Here is a 21,981-nt window from a genome sequence, read left to right on the forward strand (position 1 = left end):
TCTCTCTTTTTCAGGGAAGGGTACGTCACAAACTTCTTCATCTTGGAGATGCTCCGATCCTTTTTTTTTCTCAGGGGTTATATATGATATTGGCTTAAAAAAGGTCCTTAGATGATAGTTGGAATCAAATATCTTTTAGGGTTTGTCGGTAGGTCCATCGCATCTGCCTTCATCTCGACAGTGATCCAAACTTTCCCTGGAAGGATCCGTCATAAACTCCGTCATCTTTGAGATGTTTCAAATCTTCTTTGGCCCCGGGGATCTATTCGCTTAATTCGCCTTCATCTTGACGACAATCGAGAGATCTCTTTTGCGGATATTTGATTGAAGCTTTAAATGAATAAATGAGGAGATATGGATTGAGTGGATTCTTTTTATGGCTCAAGATATTTCCACTGCCTGATTGCCAGAAGATCATTTTAAAACACGCGCCATAGCCAAGATCAATATCAATTCGCTTCTGACTTTTCGACATCATTGAAGATTTCTTTCATTGATCATATCGAGGAAATTTCTTACATCCTTTTGGTTGATCAACAGAAAAAGATTTGAATTTTACCTCTTTTTCGCAAAGAGTTTCACCCTTTTGGAAGGAAATACAGGAGGTAATCTAAGGAAATTCTTTTTGTGTAGCACGAATATTGGAGTCAACAATTGTTTTTAGCAAATTGGCAAAGTTTTCATGAATTCTTTGTGAAATAATCACTCAATATAGATTTTGATACATCTTTTAGCTGAAATTTTGGAGGAAATAACATGAAAATATTGGTTTTATCACACAACATTGGCTCAACAGGGACTCAACCTAAGAGTCGCAAAGAATATTGGATCCGTAGGGATTCATCCTACAGATTGAAATTTTGGAAAAAAATGAATTTGAATTTAATAGGAATTTCAACCCAAGAATTTTGTAAAAGAATTTGTGACTAGTGAGAATTTATCTATAGACTGAATTTTCGAAAGAATGAATATGGTTCAATAGGATTTCAGCCTAAGAACAACAAAAGAAAAATGGATCAGTAGGAATTCAACCTACAAATTGGATTTTTGAAAAATGAATGTTGGTTCAATAGGATTTCAACAAAAGAATATGGATCAGTAGGAATTCATCCTACAAAAAAAAATGAATTTTGTTCAATAGGAATTCAACCTAAGAACCGCCAAAGAATACACATTAGTAGGAATTCAAACTACAGATTTACTTTTTGGAGAATAAATAAGGTTCGATAGGAGTTCAGCCTAAGAGCCGTAAAAGAACATGGGTTAGTAGGAATTCAATCTTCAGATTAAAATTTGGAAGAATGAATTCTGGTTTAATAGGAGTGCAACCTAAGAATTGTAAAAGAATATGGATTGGTAGGAATTCATCCTACAGACTGAAATTTTGGATAGAAATGAATTTTGGTTTAGTAGGGATTTGACCTAAGAACCTGCCAAAAATATGGATCAGTAGGATTTCAACCTACAGATTTACTTTTTAAAATATGAATTTGGCTCAATAGGAATTCGACCTAAGAACTGCGGAAGAATAGAGATTAGTAGGAATTCAACCTACAGATTGACTTATGAATGATCTGAAGGAGATTAAAAATGAGAACTGCGAATTAGTAGGAGTTCGACCTAAAGATCGCGGATCAGTAGGAGTTCAGCCTAAAGATCAATGAAAGTAATGGTCCTAAAGGATTTCAACCTAAGGACTACAAATCAGTAGGACTTCAACCTAAAGCTCGCTGATCAGTAGGGGTTCAGCCTAAAAATCGAAGGAAATGGTCCTAAAGGATTTCAACCTAAGGAATGCGAATCGGTAGGACTTCAACCTAAAGCTCGCTGATCAGTAGGGGTTCAGCCTAAAGATCGGAAGAAATGGTCCTAAAGGGTTTCAACCTAAGGACTGCGAATCAGTAGGACTTCAACCTAAAGCTCGCTGATCAGTAGGGGTTCAGCCTAAATATCGAAGGAAATGGTCCTAAAGGATTTCAACCTAAGGAATGCGAATCAGTAGGTGTTCAACCTAAAGCTCACTGATCAGTAGGGGTTCAACCTAAAGATCGAAGGAATGGTCCTAAAGGGTTTCAGCCTAAGGAATGCGAATCAGTAGGGCTTCAACCTAAAGCTCGTTGATCAGTAGGGGTTCAGCCTAAAGATCGGAAGAAATGGTCCTAAAGGGTTTCAACCTAAGGACTGCGAATCAGTAGGACTTCAACCTAAAGCTCGCTAATCAGTAGGGGTTCAGCCTAAAGATCAAAGGAATGGTCCTAAAGGGTTTCAGCCTAAGGACTGCGAAGCAGTAGGTGTTCAACCTAAAGCTCGCTGATCAGTAGGGGTTCAGCCTAAAGATTGAAGGAATGGTCCTAAAGGGTTTCAGCCTAAGGACTGCAAAGCAGTAGGTGTTCAACCTAAAGCTCGCTGATCAGTAGGGGTTCAGCCTAAAAATCGAACGAAATGGTCCTAAAGGGTTTCAGCCTAAGGACTGCGAATCAGTAGGACTTCAACCTAAAGTTCGCTGATCAGTAGGGGTTCAGCCTAAAGATCGAAGGAATGGTCCTAAAGGGTTTCAGCCTAAGGACTGCGAAGCAGTAGGTGTTCAACCTAAAGCTCGCTGATCAGTAGGGGTTCAGCCTAAAGATCAAAGGAATGGTCCTAAAGGGTTTGAGCCTAAGGAATGCGAATCAGTAGGACTTCAACATAAAGCTCGCTGATCAGTAGGGGTTCAGCCTAAAAATCGAAGGAAATGGTCCTAAAGGGTTTCAACCTAAGGACTGCGAATCAGTAGGACTTCAACCTAAAGTTCGCTGATCAGTAGGGGTTCAGCCTAAAAGATCGATCAGATTAAGAAGGAATTTTGGTTCAAGATGGATTTAACCGCTGAGCCATATTGGTTTGACAGGGGTTCGACCTATGGGCTTTTGATTCTATAGGAATTCAACCTAAAGAAAGGATTCAACTTGTGGATTGAAATAGACCATCATAGTTAAGCTGTATGTGGCCTGGTTTTCAGGATTAAACCCTTATCCTGAATGGGGCAGAAATAAAATTTTAGCAAGAATTTGATAAAAGGTATGATAAAGGAATCAACGAAGCTTGAAAATTTGATAAAGAAAAAGATTTGGCAGAGATTGATGAAGCTCTAAAAGAAGAGGAAAGACATTCAAGACTATCCCTTGTTTTGAAGAAATGAAGACCTCGTAGGATGAGGTTTCAGGTTTATCCCTTATCCTGAAAGGGGGAAAATAAAAAGAAGGAAAAAGAAATACCTCATGGGAAAGAGGCATCAGGTTTATCCCTTAACCTGAAAGGGTATTTTCGAAATAAGAATCAAGAAGAAATAAAATGGATGAAAATTTGATAAAATTGATAAACAAAAAGTTGATAAAAGTTGATAAAAAGAGTTTGATCCTGCCTGCATGTGGGATCTTTAAAATGAGAGAAGAAGATGAGAAAAATCATTTTTGGAAAGAAAGATTAACTACAAGAGATAATCTTTGAAAGGGGATCATTCATGAGGGTTAATTTTTGAAGCAATGATTTGAAAATCAATTTGTAGAAAAATATGACCAACACGAGGGTTGATATTTGAATGTAATGATTCAAAATCAATTTTTTTAGAAAATATGATCAACGCAAGGGTTGATCTTTGAATGAAATGATTTGAAATCAATTTTTAGAAAACATAATCAACACCAGGAATGATCTTTGAGTGCAATGGTTTGAAAGCAATTTTTAGAAAACATGATCAACACAAGGGTTGATATTTGGATGTAATGAAATCAAATTTTTGGAAAATGAGATCAACACAAGGGATTGATCTTTGAAATGTAATGGTTTGAAAACCAAATTTTTAGAAAATATGATCAACACAAGGGTCGATCTTTGAAATGCAATAATTCGAAATCAATATGATCAACACAAGGGTTGATCTTTGAAATGCAATGATTCAAAATCAATTTGTAGAAAAATATGATCAACACAAGGGTCGATCTTTGAAATGTAATGGTTTGAAAACCAAATTTTTAGAAAATATGATCAACACAAGGGTCAATCTTTGAAATGCAATAATTCGAAATCAATATGATCAACACCAGGGTTGATCTTTGAAATGCAATGATTCAAAATCAATTTGTAGAAAAATATGATCAACACAAGGGTTGATCTTTGAAAAAGGTTGTAATAAAATATTTGAACTAAAATTTTCATGATTTTTGAAAGATCCTCATAGGTAATATCATTTCTCTCATGAATGATGTCAGGATTGTCCCGTATTTTGAAAAAGAATAGGAATTTGGTGGCAAAAGAATACCTTGAAGTGTAAATGAAAATAAAAGGTGCCCCAATATTGCGAAAAGAAATAAGAATTGAACCTCAAAGAAAGGAAATTGACATTTCATTTATAAGCAAAACTGATAGAAAAGATTGAAATATTTACAAGTATCTTTGACCAAAAGGTCGCAGATGATTCAGGCTGACTTGCCCTTACAGGGTGGTTTGATAAAGAAAAATGGAGGATAACAGAAAAGACTCTAGTGTCATCAGCCTTTTGAACGATCTGAAAGAGGTTATGCCAGGATGGTGGGCTGCTCTTCAGTTTTCTCCTCTATCAGAAGGCGTTTATCGATGCAGTCCTGTACGATATTTTTCAGAACGAAGCAATGCTCTGTGTCGTGCCCCACTGCTCGATGATACTTGCAGCACTGTTCCTTGAAGCTGCCCAAGACTACTGAAGGATCGACAGCTTTTGGCAGACGAATCATATTCTTTGTGAGCATATATTCTAGAACCTCATCGAGTGTCTGTTCCAAAGGGGTGAATTCGCGGTCAGGACCCCAGTCCTTACGCTTTGGTTTTTCCTGATTCTTTTCTCGCTGCTGAGAATTAGGTTGGGAAGGCTTATTGTTGTTGGAAGACCTTCCTTTTTGACCCCTGAATCCTTCTGAATTGCTAACATGATACTCCTTGTTACCCTTGTTGTCGGATGAGGGACCAGCGGAAAGAGTGAAATGGGTTTTCTTCTTTGCATCTTGATTGCCCCTTGCCAGAGTGGTGCCATCATAGACTTCGTTATTTATTCCCATCTCGAGCCATTCAGCTCGCTCAGTCAACTCAATAAATGACTTGGAAGGGTATGGGAAAATGAGGCTTTTCAGGGGTTGAGAGAAGTTATTGAGGATGAGTTGAAGGGCATGTTCCTCTGAGACAGGGGTTCTCATCTTGTTGCAAGTATCTCTCCACCTACGGATGAAATCTATGGCCTTTTCGTTGTCATCCTGCCTCAAATTGCATAAGTGATTGAGGGTTGGCGGCGCCTCAGTATTGAACATGAATCTCTCTACAAACAGGTTGACAACTTTATCAAAATCACGCAGCTCGACAGGGTTGATGTGCTCTGCATACCACTTAGCTGCTACGCCCTCCAAACTGCGAGGAAAGCATAAGAAGAGGGCTCGATTGTCTTCACTGAACCTGGCACATTTGGCGAAGAACATTGCGAGATGGGCCTTTGGGTTGCCGGACCCATCGAACTTAATAAACTTTCGGGGGAGATCTTCCAAGTTGTTGTCCCCATCTAAACCAAGGTAGAAGTCTTGTCTGGTATATACCCTTTTTCCTTTATCTCGAATCTGCAGATCTTTGACCATCTTAGTCAATACTTGAACTGAATCTTCTGTCGGGATCCCATTTTTAGGTTTGTTGACTGAGTCAGGTTCTTCTGCCACTTTCTTGGGTTGTCGTAGATGTTTTGGGATGAACACAAACTGTTCTTCTTCGGAATCCTCTTCTGCTGATTCTGTGCCCTCAGAGGTGCTGTCCTGCTGGACCTTCTTCTTGCTGATCCTGGCATGCTTCTTTACTGGCTTTCTCTTGGTCTTGCTCTTAGAAGATGTCTTCTTTGAACTTGCCCCTTCTTGCTCATACATCATCTTTGCCATCATTTTTTGAAAGATCTTATACATTGCCGGGTCAACATCATCTTCCTCTGAATTATGTTTTTGAGACAATCTGGAAGAGTTTATTTCTTCCACTTCATTGTCATCGTGCCGATGAGCTGCCCTTTTTCTCGCTCTCGTTTGAACCATGATGAAACGTTGACGTTTTCACTGATGAATAAATGGAGGGTTTTTAGAAAAGATCTAGGAAGGAATTTTTTAGTAAAGGAAGAAATCACAATTTGACAATGAAAATATCCCATTACGAGGGATCGGGTTGTCACCAAAATTTGCGACAACCGCATTGTTTTTCTGAAAAAGGATAAACAAGTAAAATATGAACAAAGATTAATTTTGAAAAAGGACATCTCCTGACAAAAGATGTTTTATTGTAAATGAGGGTAAGGAATATAATATAGAAAAGGATCTTCAAAATTTTTGAAGAATTGCAGGCAGGATAAAAAAGAATTAGAAGAAATTAAGAGAAAAAAGGAAAATACACCTGGGTTTTAAAATAAAGAGGAAATTTTGAACAATATATACCCAGGGTTTTGAAAAATATAGGGAATATAAAATATCATACAATCATAGATATACAAACAAGGATGCACAAACAGCACTCCCTAGAGGCTGACTCTAAATGCAATACTTTGAAATGGCTTGTAGGACCTTAATCTTAACTCTAGGGTTCAGATTATCTGATTCCAATCAAGGTACGCCGATATACTCAAGTCGAAGCTCGAAGTACGTGGCATATAAAGTATTTACTCTGGTTCTAAGGTAAAGGCTTCCCAACATCCTTGAGCACCTACCGATATACCTCGGACTATGGCCCTTAGGTACGTGGTAGGGGGGCGCGAACCCAAATAAGTGGTCCAGTTGTGAGGCTCTCTCCCGAACTATGGTTCAGTGAGACAGCCCAGCAACGTGAAGACCGGGATAATATAGGTAAGGAGGTTTTCAAAAATATGTTCAACATGCAAGAAATCAGATGGCTCTAATGCAAGTCCTAAAGAGATAGATTATAATGAAGAGAAGCATACACTTGCATACATTGTTTTGCATTCAATCCCTAGAATTGAGGAGAGTTGTATTTCAAACCTAAGTCTAATGTGAGCATGGAATAATCTCCTCAATATGGTCCTATCAAACCATACTTAAATCCTATATGCAATGATGTCAGCTTAGGACAAAATCTAGGCTCCTAAGGTTTTGCATGAAAATGTAGCTGACATTGAAAAGAATAAAGACTTAGATAATATCAAAGCAAAGTAAAAAGGCATTAAATTCAACCGGACGAAGACGAGTCCCATCTCGGTCGCCAAAACTGTGATCATCGCAAAATTTTTCCTCTCTTAATATTCTCTCTCTTCCTTCTCTTTTCCTTTCCAACCTCTTATTTTCCTCCTTTTTGAAGGGAGAAAGATAAAAGACAGAAAGAAAGAGAGAAGAGAAAAGAAAGAAGAGAAGAGAAGAGGAATTCTTTTGCGGGTTTCACTTGACCTTAATTTTGAGAATATTTGAAATAACTCACCTCCGTTTTTGAAATATTTGCGGCAAAACTGGGAGACGGGATCCGCTCGTCGGTACGTGGTTCGACCGTTCCTTGCACCTTTACCAAGGGTAATCGAACCAAGGGTCGAATTCATGCCTTTTGCTTTGCCAAGAAATTATCTAAGAATCTATTCTAAGTCTAAATGCACAAAGAATCATGCTTGTGCAAATGCAAACATGTATGCTCCTTTTGAAGATATTTTGAAGAATTCCCAAGTGTTTCTGAGATGAATCTGATAAAGTGAAGAAATGATTTCTAACTTAGAATTTAGGATTAAAGTTCTAAGTTTTAGAATAATCAAGAGCTTGGGAATATGAATCTGGATTTGGAAAAAGAGAAGAAAGGAAATTTCAAAGTCATAAATGGACTTTGAATTTAGAAATTTGAACTTGGATGAATATTTGGAATGGAATTGAATTCTATCTTTGAAATTTTTAGGAGAAAAATGGGGAAAATAGATTTGAGAAATAGAATAGAGTTGGAATTTCAAGATGAAATCTGAATCCAAGATCTGGATTTTAAATAGGGTTCAAAGTTGAATTTTAGGACCTAAAATGGGAACTTGATTTGAAATCTGGAATGAAATGAAATTGATTTTAAGGTTTGGATTTAAAGTGAAATTTGGATTTAGAATTTTGAATGGAATTGGATTCAAGGTTTGGAATCCAAGATGGTATTTGGATATGAAAATCTGAGATCCAAGATAGGGTTGGACTCTGGATCCTAAGATGGAATTGGATCTGAAGTCTGAGATCCAAAGTGGAATTGGTTTCTGGATCTTAGAATGGATTTGGATCTAAAGTCTGAGATCCATAGTAGAATTGAGTTCTGGATCCTAAGATGGACTTTGGATCTGAATCTGAGATCCAATATAGAATGGGGATCTAGATCCTAAGTGGAATTTGGATCTGTAATCTGAGATCCAAAGGTGGATTTGAATTCTGGATCCTAAGATGGAATTGGATCTGTAATTTGAGATCCAAAGTAGAATGGGGATCTGGATCCTAAATGGAATTTGGATCTCAATTTTGAGATCCAAAGTGGAATGAGGATCTGGATCCTAAATGGATCTGAAATCTAAGATTTCAGGTAGAATCAGATTTATAATTGGAAATCTGGATCTAGGATTAGGATCTAACTTTGGTTTTTGGGTTTTGAAAAGTCCAAATAGGACTTTTAAAGATGGATCTGGGTCTTGAAAACCCATATTGAACTTAGGAAGGTTTGGATTTTGAGATTCAGAGTCAATCTCAACTTTGATTTAAAACTTGAAGAAAAACTTGATTTTGAACCAGAAGATGAATCAGAAGCTTCAAAGTTTAATTTGAACTTTGAAATTGAATTTATATTCATGCTGAATGAGGAAGGTATATACCATGGGTGAAGTCGAGAGTTGGGATGGTCCGCTGTGAACCATCATGAAATGTGGTGGTTCCTGATAAACCGCCATAGGAAAGAAAGGATCTAGTGGTCCGTTGTGAACCACTTGTGAATAAACAACTACTATAGTAGTTCTTAATGAACTACTATAGTCGAGAAGGATTACAGAGATTCTTTGTGAACCATTGCAAAAAAAATGGCTGTAGTAGTTTTTGACAAATTGTCATAAAATGAAAGGGGCCATGGTGGTTCATGGTGAACCATCATGAAACATGTAGCAACTATGCTGGTTCTTGATGGACTACCATAGGAAAGAAAGAATATAATGACCATGTATTATTATCATGCCCAAACACGATGGGTATAATGATTAGCAAAAGGGGCATGACCAAAATACAACTGAAAATAATTAATGACTAGCAAGATGCACTGCTAAATTCAACAAATAAATGTAAATACATTGCTAACCCACTAATGAAAACAAATTTCATAGCCAATGAATTTAAATATATTGTTAATATACAAAACTGAGAAATACTCAGCAAAAGTTCATTTGAATAACAGCATAAATGTTTACGGGTGGGGATATATTGAAAGTGCTCAGTGTGGTGTGTTATCACAAATGGCAAGGGTGCTGCAATTTAAAAGTCATTTCTATGACATAAATTCAATTCTTAGTCATGTCCAGCATATTAATTTTGTCATCAGATAACCTGATTACCGAGTTTGAGCTTCCTCTCACAGGTCTAGAATTATAAACCTGCTCCGACAGGGGAGGTGGGGAGGCACTCCGTACCTCCTGGTCATGCGTGATCTCAGTTTTGGGAAATGGTAACATCCCAGTAACCACCCGAGAGTTTGCTGACCCCTTTTACTCCCATGTCAACCAATTTGCTGAGACCACACAATGAGCCAATTAGGGGTAAGTCTGGAGAAAACAAGCTTGATTCTCCTTGAATATATGATTCTGAGAGTAGCTGATGCTCCCAAAACATCCGATGATGAAAAGCTACTCACAGAGGAACTTAATTTGCAAAAACCAGATTAGAATTCAAGAGTACTGCAGGTAACTGTATGAGTGGCATTTTGAACTTCTGAAACTGAATCTTTCAGTTGGTTGTGAACACCCCAAATTTTTCAAAATCTTTTAAATATTCCCTTCTTGCCCCTAAATTCATCTTTTGAGCAAATGAGTCATTTTAAAATCTAAATTCCAGTTCTTTTCTCAAACTTTACTGAAATTAAATTCATTTTATATATTTAAATTAATTTTAGATCCGGATCCATTGTCCAGATCCAAAATTGAGTCTCATTATCCAATTTTTTAAGAAAATACCAAACACGATGGGAAAATTTTGATTTGAGCGATGCCCCTCTTTGCTACTAAGCCGGTTGAAAGCCGAGCTTAGTGGCAAAGAAAACACTCCAAATTTTGAAAAATGCCCCAGTCAGCAGATCTGAACTGGGTGTGGAAGAATTATGGCTCTTCAGGCTTAAAGCCTTGCCCTGAATGGCTTGGGGGGGACGAAATCCTCGACAATGATATGACTGAATGATAGAGATGAGGAAATCGTGATGGGACTTTGGGTGATGATCCCAAATGATGAAAGATAAGAATTTAGATCAAATTTCATGGGTGAGACAAGAGCGGCTTTTGGAATGACTCAGGTTTAGCCCTTAACCTGGATGGGACGAAGATATATGAAAATAACCTGAGTGGGGAAAGGAATATATGAGGACCTTGATGGGACATTTTTGCGAAAATGCCTTGCGAGATGCAGCTTAAGTAGGATCCTATCCTGGATGGATATACAAAGCATGGATTCCTCGATGGGAAGAACCATGATGGGATTGGAGGAAAACACTTCGTCGAAACGAGACTCAGGTTTAACCCAAACCTGAAAAAGGAAGATACCTTGATTGGCGAGATTCAGGCTTAACCCTTAACCTGAAAGGGATGACCACACGGAATCCTTGAATGAAGAGACCATGATGGGACTGGAAGGAAAACACCTCGTTGAAACGAGACTCAGGTTTAACTCAAACCTGGAAAAGGAAGGTACATTGATGCACGAGGTTCAGGAACCCTTAACCTGAAGGGGACGACCATACGGAATCCTCGAGTGAAGAAACCATGATGGGACCTTCGGAGTTTGGATGAACAAATCCGAAAGGGGTTTTGCGAAAGGTGGAAGGAAATGGGGTTCCCTAAAGCTTCGAAAAAGGGATGAACTTGGGCGTCTCATTGCTGAGACTGAAAATAGCTTTTGAATTTAATGACCTTTCGCAAAAAGTACAAGTTTTGACCCTTATCCTGAGTGGGAAAAACCATACGGATTTTCTCAAAACCGTGATGGGACAGGAGAGATACTTCAACTGAATGGGGTAACTCTTCTGGGAATGTGAGAGATGGAAAATAAGGAGATGTGAGACAAAATGAAGGATGAATAAGGTAACAGGAGGTGAATCTTTCGACGGGGTGAAAGATGAATAAGGCGAACCTTTTATCAAGGGGATGAATCTATTGACAAGGCGAAAGATGGAACAGGGCAAATCCTTTGGACAGGAGAAGGCAAATGTGAAAGGTGATGAAGATGGCAATAGTAAGGAGAAGGTGAAATGTGAAATATGAAGAAGGTAATGCTTTTAACAAGGAGAATGTAAGATATGAAATATGAAGAAGGCAATCCTTTTAACAAGGAGAATGTAAGATGTGAAATATGAAGAAGGCAATCCTTTTAACAAGGAGAATGTAAGATGTGAAATATGAAGAAGGCTATCCTTTTAACAAGGAGAAGGCAAGATGTAAAATATGAAGAAGGCTATCCTTTTAACAAGGAGAAGGCAAGATGTAAAATATGAAGAAGGCAATCCTCTTAACAAGGAGGAGGCAAGTCTCTCGACAAAGCGAAAGACGAGGAAGGTGATCATTTAATCAAGGAGAAGGCGAGTCTCTCGACAGAGCGAAAGACGGAGAAGGCAATCCTTTTATCAAGGAGAAGGCAAGTCTCTCGACAAAGCGAAAGACGGAGAAGGCAATCCTTTTATCAAGGAGAAGGCGAGTCTTTCGACAAAGCAAAAGACAGAGAAGGCAATCCTTTTATCAAGGAGAAGGCGAGTCTCTCGACAAAGCGAAAGACGAAGAAGGCAATCCTTTTATTAAGAAGAAGGCGAGTCTCTCGACAAAGCGAAAGACGGAGAAGGCAATCCTTTTATCAAGGAGAAGGCGAGTCTTTCGACAAAGCAAAAGACGGAGAAGGCAATCCTTTTATTAAGGAGAAGGCGAGTCTCTCGATAAAGCGAAAGACGGAGAAGGCAATCCTTTTATCAAGGAGAAGGCGAGTCTCTCGACAGAGCGAAAGACGGAGAAGACAATCCTTTTATCAAGGAGAAGGCGAGTCTCTCGACAGAGCGAAAGACGGAGAAGGCAATCCTTTTATCAAGGAGAAGGCGAGTCTCTCGACAGAGCGAAAGACGGAGAAAGCAATCCTTTTATCAAGGAGAAGGCGAGTCTCTCGACAAAGCGAAGGACGAAGAAGACAATCCTTTTATCAAGGAGAAGGCAAGTCTCTCGACAAAGCGAAAGACGGAGAAGGCAATCCTTTTAACAAAGGAGAAGGCAAGTCTTTCTACAGAGCGAAAGACGAAGAAGGCAACACCAAGATATATCCAAACAGATGTCAAGTTCTTATTTCTCATCAGGAAAGCTGGAAAAATATTGCCAAAGTGACAAAATTGTCGTTGTTTCAAGGTAATTTTTAAGGTAAGCACTTTCGAAAGATGTTCCTTCTTCCGCCTAGAGTATTACCCCCAACTAGATTAACTCTATAGAATCCAGGATCAAAGTCAAATTTAGTTGTTGGTCTTCTTCAAGGATGCTATCAATTTCCTTGATATGAAAGGAGAGGAAATATTCTTAGCTTCATAAAAGTAATAAAATGAGAAGATATTGATAGAAGAATTTCACATAGATAAAGAAGATTCTTTGCAGTTTTGGCAGTTTGATATCCTGGGCATTTTCCCATGATGATCTTTTTGCACTCTTTTGAGTCATGGGGCTTTCTTGGGCTCTTACATCATCCTTCATTTTGGAGATGTCCTGACTTTTCTCTCTTTTTCAGGGAATGGTACGTCACAAAACTCCTTCATCTTGGAGATGTTCCGATCCTTCATTTATCTTGGGGATTATATATGATGGTATTGGCTCAAAGGTACCTAGATGATAGCTGGAATCAAATATCTTTTAGGGTTTGTTGGTAGGTCCATCACATCCGCCTTCATCTCGACGGTGATCCGAACTTTCCCTGGAAGGATCCGTCACAAACTCCGTCATCTTGGAGATGTTTCAAATCTTCTTTAGCCCCGGGGGTCTACTCGCTTAATTTGCCTTCATCTTGACGACAATTGAGAGATCCCCTTTGCGGATATTTGATTTGCAGCTTAGCTGACTTGAGGAGACATGAATTGGGTAGGTTCTTTTCTGACTGCCCAGGATATTTCCACTGTCTTAATGCCAAAAAATATTCTTTAAGAATGTGCCATAGCTATGATCAATATCAGCTCATTTATGGCTCTTCAACATCATTGAATATTTCCTTTACCGGTCATGTCGAAGATTTTTCTTCATCCTCTTGGTTGACCAACAGAAAATTTGGAGTTTGAGCCTTTCTTCACAGGAGCTTCACCCTTTTGGAAGGAATACTTAAGGAGATTTGAGGAAATTCTTTATGTAATAAAAATTTGAGATCAACAACTATTTTATGGCAATTTGACAAGATATTCCTGAAATCCTTTGATGACGAAACCTTTGCTTAACATCAAATTTTGACACATCAGTGGGATTCTGGGGAAGAATCCAACATGAGATTGAATTCTGAAGGTAAATGTGAATTTAAAGTTCTGAATGTAAGCTTGATATAAAACTGGATTTTGAAGGTAATCCTTTGAAAAGAGTATCAGGACTCGGATTCTATAAGGAAAACAGGGAAATTTGAGTTTAAAACTCGAATTTTCAAAGGAAAACTGGGAGGTTTGAGTCGGGGCTCGAATCTCAAGGGAAAACTTGAAAATTCATATATTGAAGGCAAGAAAACTCGAGATAAAACTCAAATTTTTGAAGGACAGACGGAAGGTTCGAGTCAGAGTTTGAATCTCAAAGGAAAACTTGAAAGTTCATTTATTGAAGGCAAGAAAACTTGAGACAAAAACTCAAATTTTCGAAGGAAAGTATGAAGGTTCGAGTCAGGGCTCGAATCTCAAAGGAAAAACTTGAAAGTTCATTTATTGAAGGCAAGAAAACTCGAGACGAAACCCAAATTTTCGAAGGGAAGCAAGAAAGTTCGAGTCAGAGCTCGAATCTCCAAGGAAGACTTGAAAGTTTTTTTAGATTTTTGAAGGAAAGAAGACTCGAGTTAAGACCCAAATCTTCAAAGAAAAGCTGGAAAATTTGAGTCAGGGCTCGAATCTCAGAGAAAGAGTTGGAATTTCGAGTCGAAACTCAAATCTCCAAGGAGAATTTGATGAGAAGGGATAGAAGAAGATTGGTAGAATTTTAAGGAGAATTGAGGAAAGATTGTAACATGAAGGCTTGAATTTGAGATTTGAATGACCCGAAGGTCAACATTGGATTTAGAGCTTGGATTTTTGATGAAGGGTCAGTGCAAAGACTGATCCTGAGAGGCTAATTGAGCGGTCAGCCAGACACTAGCACGAGTGCTAGGCTTACCTGTACGAGTACTGAATTCTTCAAAAATGCCCCAGTGTAAGCACTGGGTTTTCTGATGGAGATTTGAAGAAAAAGGGGACACCGACATTCTTTAAGATACTTGTGATTTGAGCAAGAATGATTGTCGGCGTTTTCAGGATTTTCCCTTATCCTGAAGGGGAAATTGAATAGACATTTGATGAGAATTTAGAAAGGAATGATTTAGGTTTACTCCTTAACCTGAAAGGGGAGAAAAATAAAATTTATAAAAATGGAGAAGAAGAAAGAAAAGAAATTTTGAAAATTTATTTTGGAAAGGAATTCTCACAGGTAGCATTGTTGCTCCTATGAGCGGTTTCAGGATTATCCTTTTATTATGATTTTAAGAAAAGTAAAATGAAGGAAAATTGATATAAATCTAGAGAATCAATAAAGATTGGCAAAACTTGTATTTACGAAAGAATCCTCATAGGTAGCATTGTGGCTCCTACGAGGGGTTTCAGGATTGTCCCTTATCCTGAATGGGAACACCTCGGACAACGAGGGTCAGGTTTATCCCTTAACCTGAGCGGGAAAAATAAGAATAAAGAAAATACCTCATGGGAAAGAGGCATCAGGTTTATCCCTTAACCTGAAAGGGTACAAGAATTTAATAAAATTTTAATGAAATTCAAGAAAATATTTGATAAACTTGATAAAACTTGATAAAATTGATATAAACTTGACAAAAATGTGAATAAAATGAATGAAACTGATAAAAATATAAAATTTAACTGAAATTTTATAAGATTTAAGAGGAAAAGGAGTTTTTCTGATCCTGCCTGCATATGGGATTTTGAAAGGAAAATGTTCCTTTAAAGGTAAGTGAAAAATCATTTTGGAAAGAAAATCTATCATAAGAAGAATGATCAGTGCGAGAACTGATCCTTTAAATCAAACATGAGAGATCATCATGAGGGTTAATTTTCGAAGGCAACGGTTTTGAAATCTAATTTTGAAGCAGAAGATCAACAATGGATCTGATTTCTAAAAATAACAGATCGAAATTGATAATAATAAGATCAATACAAGGGTTGATCTTTTGAAGATAATGTTAAAAATCAACCTTGGAAGATAAGATCAATCACAGGGGTTGATCTTTAAATATAATGATTTAAAACCCAATCCTGGAAGATAAGACCAACACAAGGGTTGATCTTTGAATATAATGATTTAAAACCCATTTTTGGAAGATAAGACCAACGTAATGATTGATCTTTGAATATGATGATTTATAACCCATTTTAAAAGATAGGAACAACGCCAGGGTTGATCTTTGAAAAGTTTTGAGATCAATTTTGGAGGATAAGACCAACGCAAAGGGTTGATCTTTTGAATAAAAAGATTTGAAATCCATTTTGGAAAATAAGATCAATACAAGGATTGATCTTTGAATATAAAGGTTCTGAAATCCACTTTGAAAGATAAGGGTTGATCTAAAAAGATTTGAAATCCATTTTGAAAGATAAGACCAACACAAAGGTTGATCTTTGAATATAAAGATTTAAAATCCATTTTGAAAGATAAGATCAACACAAGGATTGATCTTTGAATATAAAAGTTTAAAATTCATTTTGGAAGATAAGACCAACATAAGGGTTGATCTTTCAATATAATGGTTTGAAAAACTTATTTTTGAAGATATGATCAACACGAGGGTTGATTTTTTGTCAAAGGTTAGACCAAGGAATATTTGAACTCCTTGGTCATAACGAAGATTTTTAAAAATTTCATGATTTTTGAAAAAGCCCTCATAGGTAATATCATTTCTCTCATGAATGATGTCAGGATTGGTCCTGCATTCTGAAAAGAACAGGAATTTAGACGTGATTTTAACAGAAGCTGATGAAGAGATTTTTGAAATATAGATTTTCAAAAGCAAATGCCCCTATGTGGCAAAGGAAGAAAGTATTGAGATATTTAGAGATATAAAGAAAAAATGACATTTCATTGACGAGCAAAACTGATAACAAAGAACTGAAATATTTACAAACACTTTGGCCAAAAGGTCACGAAAGGACTGGGCTGACTGGCCCCCTACAAGATGACTTGGCAAAAAGGAAAAGGTAGGAGAATTCTGACATCTTCAGTCTTCTGAGTAGCCGGGGAGAGACTTGGTCATGACGGCTAGGTCATCTTCCTCTTCATCTTCAGCAAAGAGATTCTTGTCGACGCAATCCTGAACAATATTTTTGAAGACGAAGCAGTGATCGGTGTCATGCCCCACTGCTCAATGGAACTTGTAGAACTGATTTGTGAACCTTCCCATGACCGTGGGAGGATTCGTGACTTTGGGGAGTTTAACCAATCCTTTGGCCAGCATGAATTCAAGGGCTTCTTCGAGCGTTTGCTTCAGAGGAGTGAATTCACGGTCATTACCCCAACCTTCGCGCTTTATCTTCTCCTTTTGTGGAAAGTTAGACTGAGACGACTTGTTGTTCTGCTTGGAAGACTTCTCCCTTTGAGCTGTGCCGTGGTTCTGGCCATTCTTGCTGTCATTTCTGTTTCTTCTGCTACTGTCATGATCATTGCCAGAGGTATCAGCTGCATGAGTGAACTGCTCTTTCTTTTTCTGATCTTGGATATTTTTGGCAAAAGGCATGCCCTTGTAAAGCCCACTTTCTATTCCTGCCTCGAGCCATTCGGCTCGTTCAATCAACTTGATAAAGGATTTTGCTGGAGAAGTGGCAATGAGGCTTCTCAGGGGCTGAGAGAAATTGCTGAGGATTATTTGCAATGCATGTTCCTCTGGAATGGGAACTTTCATCTTGTTGCAGGTACTTCTCCACCTGTGGATGAACTCTCCTGCTCTTTCTGTCTCATTCTGCTTTAGGTTGTAAAGGTGATTGAGCGTAGGGGAAACCTCAGTGTTGAATAGAAAACGCTCTATGAACAAATTGACTACTTTATCGAACTCTCGTAGTTCGATAGGATTGATGTGGTCCGCATACCACCTGGCTGCTATACCCTCCAGACTGCGAGGAAAGCAAATGAACAGAGCCCTGTTGTCTTTTCTGAAACGGCTGCACTCTGCATAAAATGTGGCTAAGTGGGCTTTAGGGTTGCCAGTCCCGTCAAATTTGAGAAACTTGCGGGGAAGATTCTCCAGATTATCATCCCCATCTAGACCATCATAAAAATCTTCGCCGGTGTAGGTCTGCTTGCCCTTACCCTTGGCTTGAATGTCCTTGATTGCTCGACTCATTTCTTTTATCTGCTTGCTCATCAGGTCTTCTGCTGGAGCCTCAGATTTGGGCTTGTTGACGGATTCAGGCTCTTCTGCAGCTACTTTTACGGACTGCCTTGGAGGATTTTGTTTGTAGACAATCTGCTCTTCCTCTTCTGACTCTTTCTTGACTGACTCTGATTCCTCCGAAGTAGTGTCTGGCTGCACCTTCTTTTTTATGATTCTGATTGTCTTTTTCACAGGCTTCTTCTTCAGCTTGCTTTTAGGAGCTACCTCTTTCAGCTTGGCCTCAGCTTGCTCCGACATCATTCTTGCCATCATCTTTTGGAACATGTCATACATAGCGGGGTCGATGTCATCTTTCTTGTTCTGACTCTGTCCCCTGACTGATTTAGGAGAGCTTATCTCTTTCGCCTCACTATCGCTGAGTTGAGGAACTGTTTCTTTTCCCGTTCTTGTCGTAACCATTTTTGAATATCAGCGCCCTCTGTTGAGGAAAGAAGAGGTTTTTAGACCAGAGAAACTTTTGGAGAAGTTTTGACAAGAGGGAGGATTTAGTTTGAAATTTAAAAAAATTGTATCCCATTACTAGGGATTGAGTTGCCACCAAATTTGTGACAATTGCGTTGTTTATTCTACGAGGGAGAGTAACCAACTGAAAATATGAAAAAAAAATATTTATTTTTGAAAAGGATATCTCTTGATGGAAAGAGATTTTTATGAAAATATAAACAAGAATATAAAAACAGAAAAAGAAAATAAAAGAAAAAATGGAATTTGAGAATAAATGGTAAAGATTTAAAATTTTAAGAACTTGCAGGCAGGATCAGAAGAATTTTTGAAGAATTTATTAGAAGAAGAAGAAGAAAAGGATAAAGAAAAATACACCTGGGTTTTTAAAAATAAAGAGAACATTTTGAAACATATACCCATGGTTTTGGAAAATATAAGGAAGATATAAAATATCACACAATCACAGATATACAAGCAAAACACTCCCTAAAGCTGACTCTATATGCAATATTTGAAATGGCTGATAGGACCTTAATCCTAACTCTAAGATTTATATCATCTGATTCCAATCAAGGTACGCCGATATACTCAAGTCGAAGCTCGAAGTACGTGGCATATAAAGTATTTACTCTGGTTCTAAGGTAAAGGCTTCCCAACATCCTTGAGCACCTACCGATATACCTCGGACTATGGCCCTTAGGTACGTGGTAGGGGGGCGCGAACCCAAATAAGTGGTCCAGTTGTGAGGCTCTCTCCCGAACTATGGTTCAGTGAGACAGCCCAGCAACATGAAGACCGGGACAATATAGGTAGGGATGTTTTCAAAATATGATCAACATGCAATGAAATCAGAAGGCTCTAATGCAAGTCCTAAAGAGATAGATTTAAATAAAGAGAAGCATACACTTGCATACATTGTTTTTGCATTCAATCCCTAAAAAATTGAGAGTTGTATTTAAAACCTAAGTCTAATGTGAACATGGAATAATCTCCTCAATATGGTCCTACCAAACCATACTTAGATCCTATATGCAATGATGTCAGCTTAGGACAGAGTCTAGGCTCCTAAGGTTTGCATGGAAATGTAGCTGACATTTGTTAGAATAAAGACTTAGAAAATATTAAAGCAAAGCAAAGGCATAGATTCGACCGGACGAAGACGGGTCCCATCTCGGTCGCCAAAACTGTGATCATCGCAAAAATTTTCCTCTCTTATTGGTTTCTCTCTCTTCCTTCTCTTTTCCCTTTTCTAACCTCTATTCTCCTCCTTTTTGAAGGGAAAAGAATAGAAGAAAGAAAAGAAAGAGAGAAGAGAAGAGAAAAGAAAAAGAGAAGAGAAGAGGAACTATTTTGCGCAGTTTTCACTTGACCTTGATTTGAAAAGAATTTAGAAATTTAACTCGCCTCCATTTTTGAAATATTCGCGGGAAAACTGGAAGACGGGATCCGCTCGTCGGTACGAGGTTCGACCGTTCCTGGCGCCTTTACCAGGGGTAATCGAACCAAGGGTTGAATTAATGCCTTTTGCTTTGCTAAGAAATTATCTAAGTATTTATCCTAAGTCTAAAATGCACAATGAATCATGCTTGTGCAAATGCAAAGATGTATGATCCTTTTGAAAATGTTTTGAAGAAATCCCAAGTGAATCCGATAAAGTGAAGAAACGTTTTCTAACTTAGAATTTAAGATTAAAGTTCTAAGTTTTTAGAATAATCAGGAGCTTGGAAAAATAAATCTGGAATTTGGAAATTGATCTTGAAGTCTTGAAATAAGAAGAGAATGAAGGAAATTTTCAAAGTCATAAATGGACTTTGAATTTAGAAGTTTTGAACTTGGATGAATATTTGGAATGGAATTGAATTCCACTTTTGAAGTTTTGATTTTAGAAGGAAATGTGGGAAATCTAAAGGAATTGGGGAATGGGATTTGTAACAGTTGGAATTTCAAGATGAAATCCGAATCCAAGTTCTGGATTATGAATAGAATTTTGAGTTGATTTTGGATTTAGGATCTGAAATGGGAACTTGATCTGAAATTTTGGAATGAAATGGAATTGGTTTTAAGAATTGGAATTTAAAGTGAAATTTGGATTTGGAATTTTGAATGGAATCGGATTCAAGATTTGGAATCCAAGATGATATTTGGATCCGAAATCTGAGATCCAAGATAGGGTTGGACTCTGGATCCCAAGATGGAATTGGATCTGAAGTCTGAGATCCAATGTAGGATTGGGTTCTGGATCCTAGAATGGATTTGGATCTAAAGTCTGAGATCCAATGTAGAATTGGTTTCTGGATCCTAAGAATTGGAATTTGGATCTGAATCTGAGATCCAATGGTAGAATGAGGATCTGGATCCTAAAAGAAATTGATTGGAGATCCAAAGTGGAATAAGGATTTGGATCCTAAATGGAATTTTGGATCTGTAACTGGAGATCCAAATGGAAATAAGGATTTGGATCCTAAATGGAATTTGGATCTGTAATTGGAGATCCAAAGTGGAATGAAGTTTTATACTTGGAAATCTGGATCCAAGTTGAGACTAGGATTTGATTTTGGATTTGGTTTATGAAAAATCCAAATAGGACCTTTAAAGATGAATCTGGGTTTTTAGAAACCCAAAATTTAAGTTTTGAGATTTAAATCCAAACCTTGATTGAAGATAAAGGAGGTGAAGTTGACCTTTTTAAAATCAGAAGATAACTTCAAAGTTAAATTGAACTTTGAATTTGAATTTTTGAATTGATTTTGGAAATTTGAAGTTTGAATATAAAATGATTTTGGAATTTCAAAGTCGAATTTGTCTTTGAAATTGAATTTTTGAATATTGAAATGAGATAGAATTGGATTTGAATAAGATTTGATCTGAGAAATGAAGATGGATAATCACTTGGAATTTTGAAAAGGAAATTTTTGAAAATATGATGCAATTCTATCCTATATGATGAATGAATTTGAATAAGTTTGAATTTGGATTTTGAAAAGCTATTTCATTCTTTAAATGAATTAAAATAAGATTGAAAATATAATACATCCTTGACTATGGTCATTGAATGTATTATATGATAATCTATATTTAAATTCAAAAGAAGAATAAAACACATTTTAGTGCTTTTATAGAATTTAAAATGAAATTAACCCTCAATATACCCTGACTATGGCCATTGGTATATATTTTGAGTTAATTTTAAGTTAAATTCTGATAAAAGAATAAAATATTTTAGGAAAAATATGATGAATTTCTAAAAATGGATCCAGTGTGGATCCAGTGTTATTTTGTAAAAGATAAAAATCCTAAGTTTTGTTTACACCCCGACTATGGCTGTTGATGTAAATCGTCAACTTAGAATTAACTTACCTCTTACAAAATGGTGCACGTGTCATTCGTGTTTCACTATTGTGAGAATTTAAGAAATAAAGAAAAAAATGCATGAAAAACCAGCGATTCATGACATTTACCATGCTCATTCATTCTACCTAAAGCAGGAAAATGGAAATTTTCATCATGATCTAGCTATTACTTCATTGGAATTCAACTAAAATGATAGAATCCTAAATCAAAAGGGAATTTCAACAATTTGTGCATATTTCCTGTAAAATTAGCAGAGAAAAAAAAAAGAATTTCAGAGATTACATGGAAACTAGAGTATACATAATGATATCTGAATAAATAATAAAATATA

This window comes from Nuphar pumila, chromosome 14 (assembly GCF_984573655.1).
Source record: "Nuphar pumila chromosome 14, dmNupPumi1.hap1.1, whole genome shotgun sequence".
Taxonomy (NCBI): domain Eukaryota; kingdom Viridiplantae; phylum Streptophyta; class Magnoliopsida; order Nymphaeales; family Nymphaeaceae; genus Nuphar; species Nuphar pumila.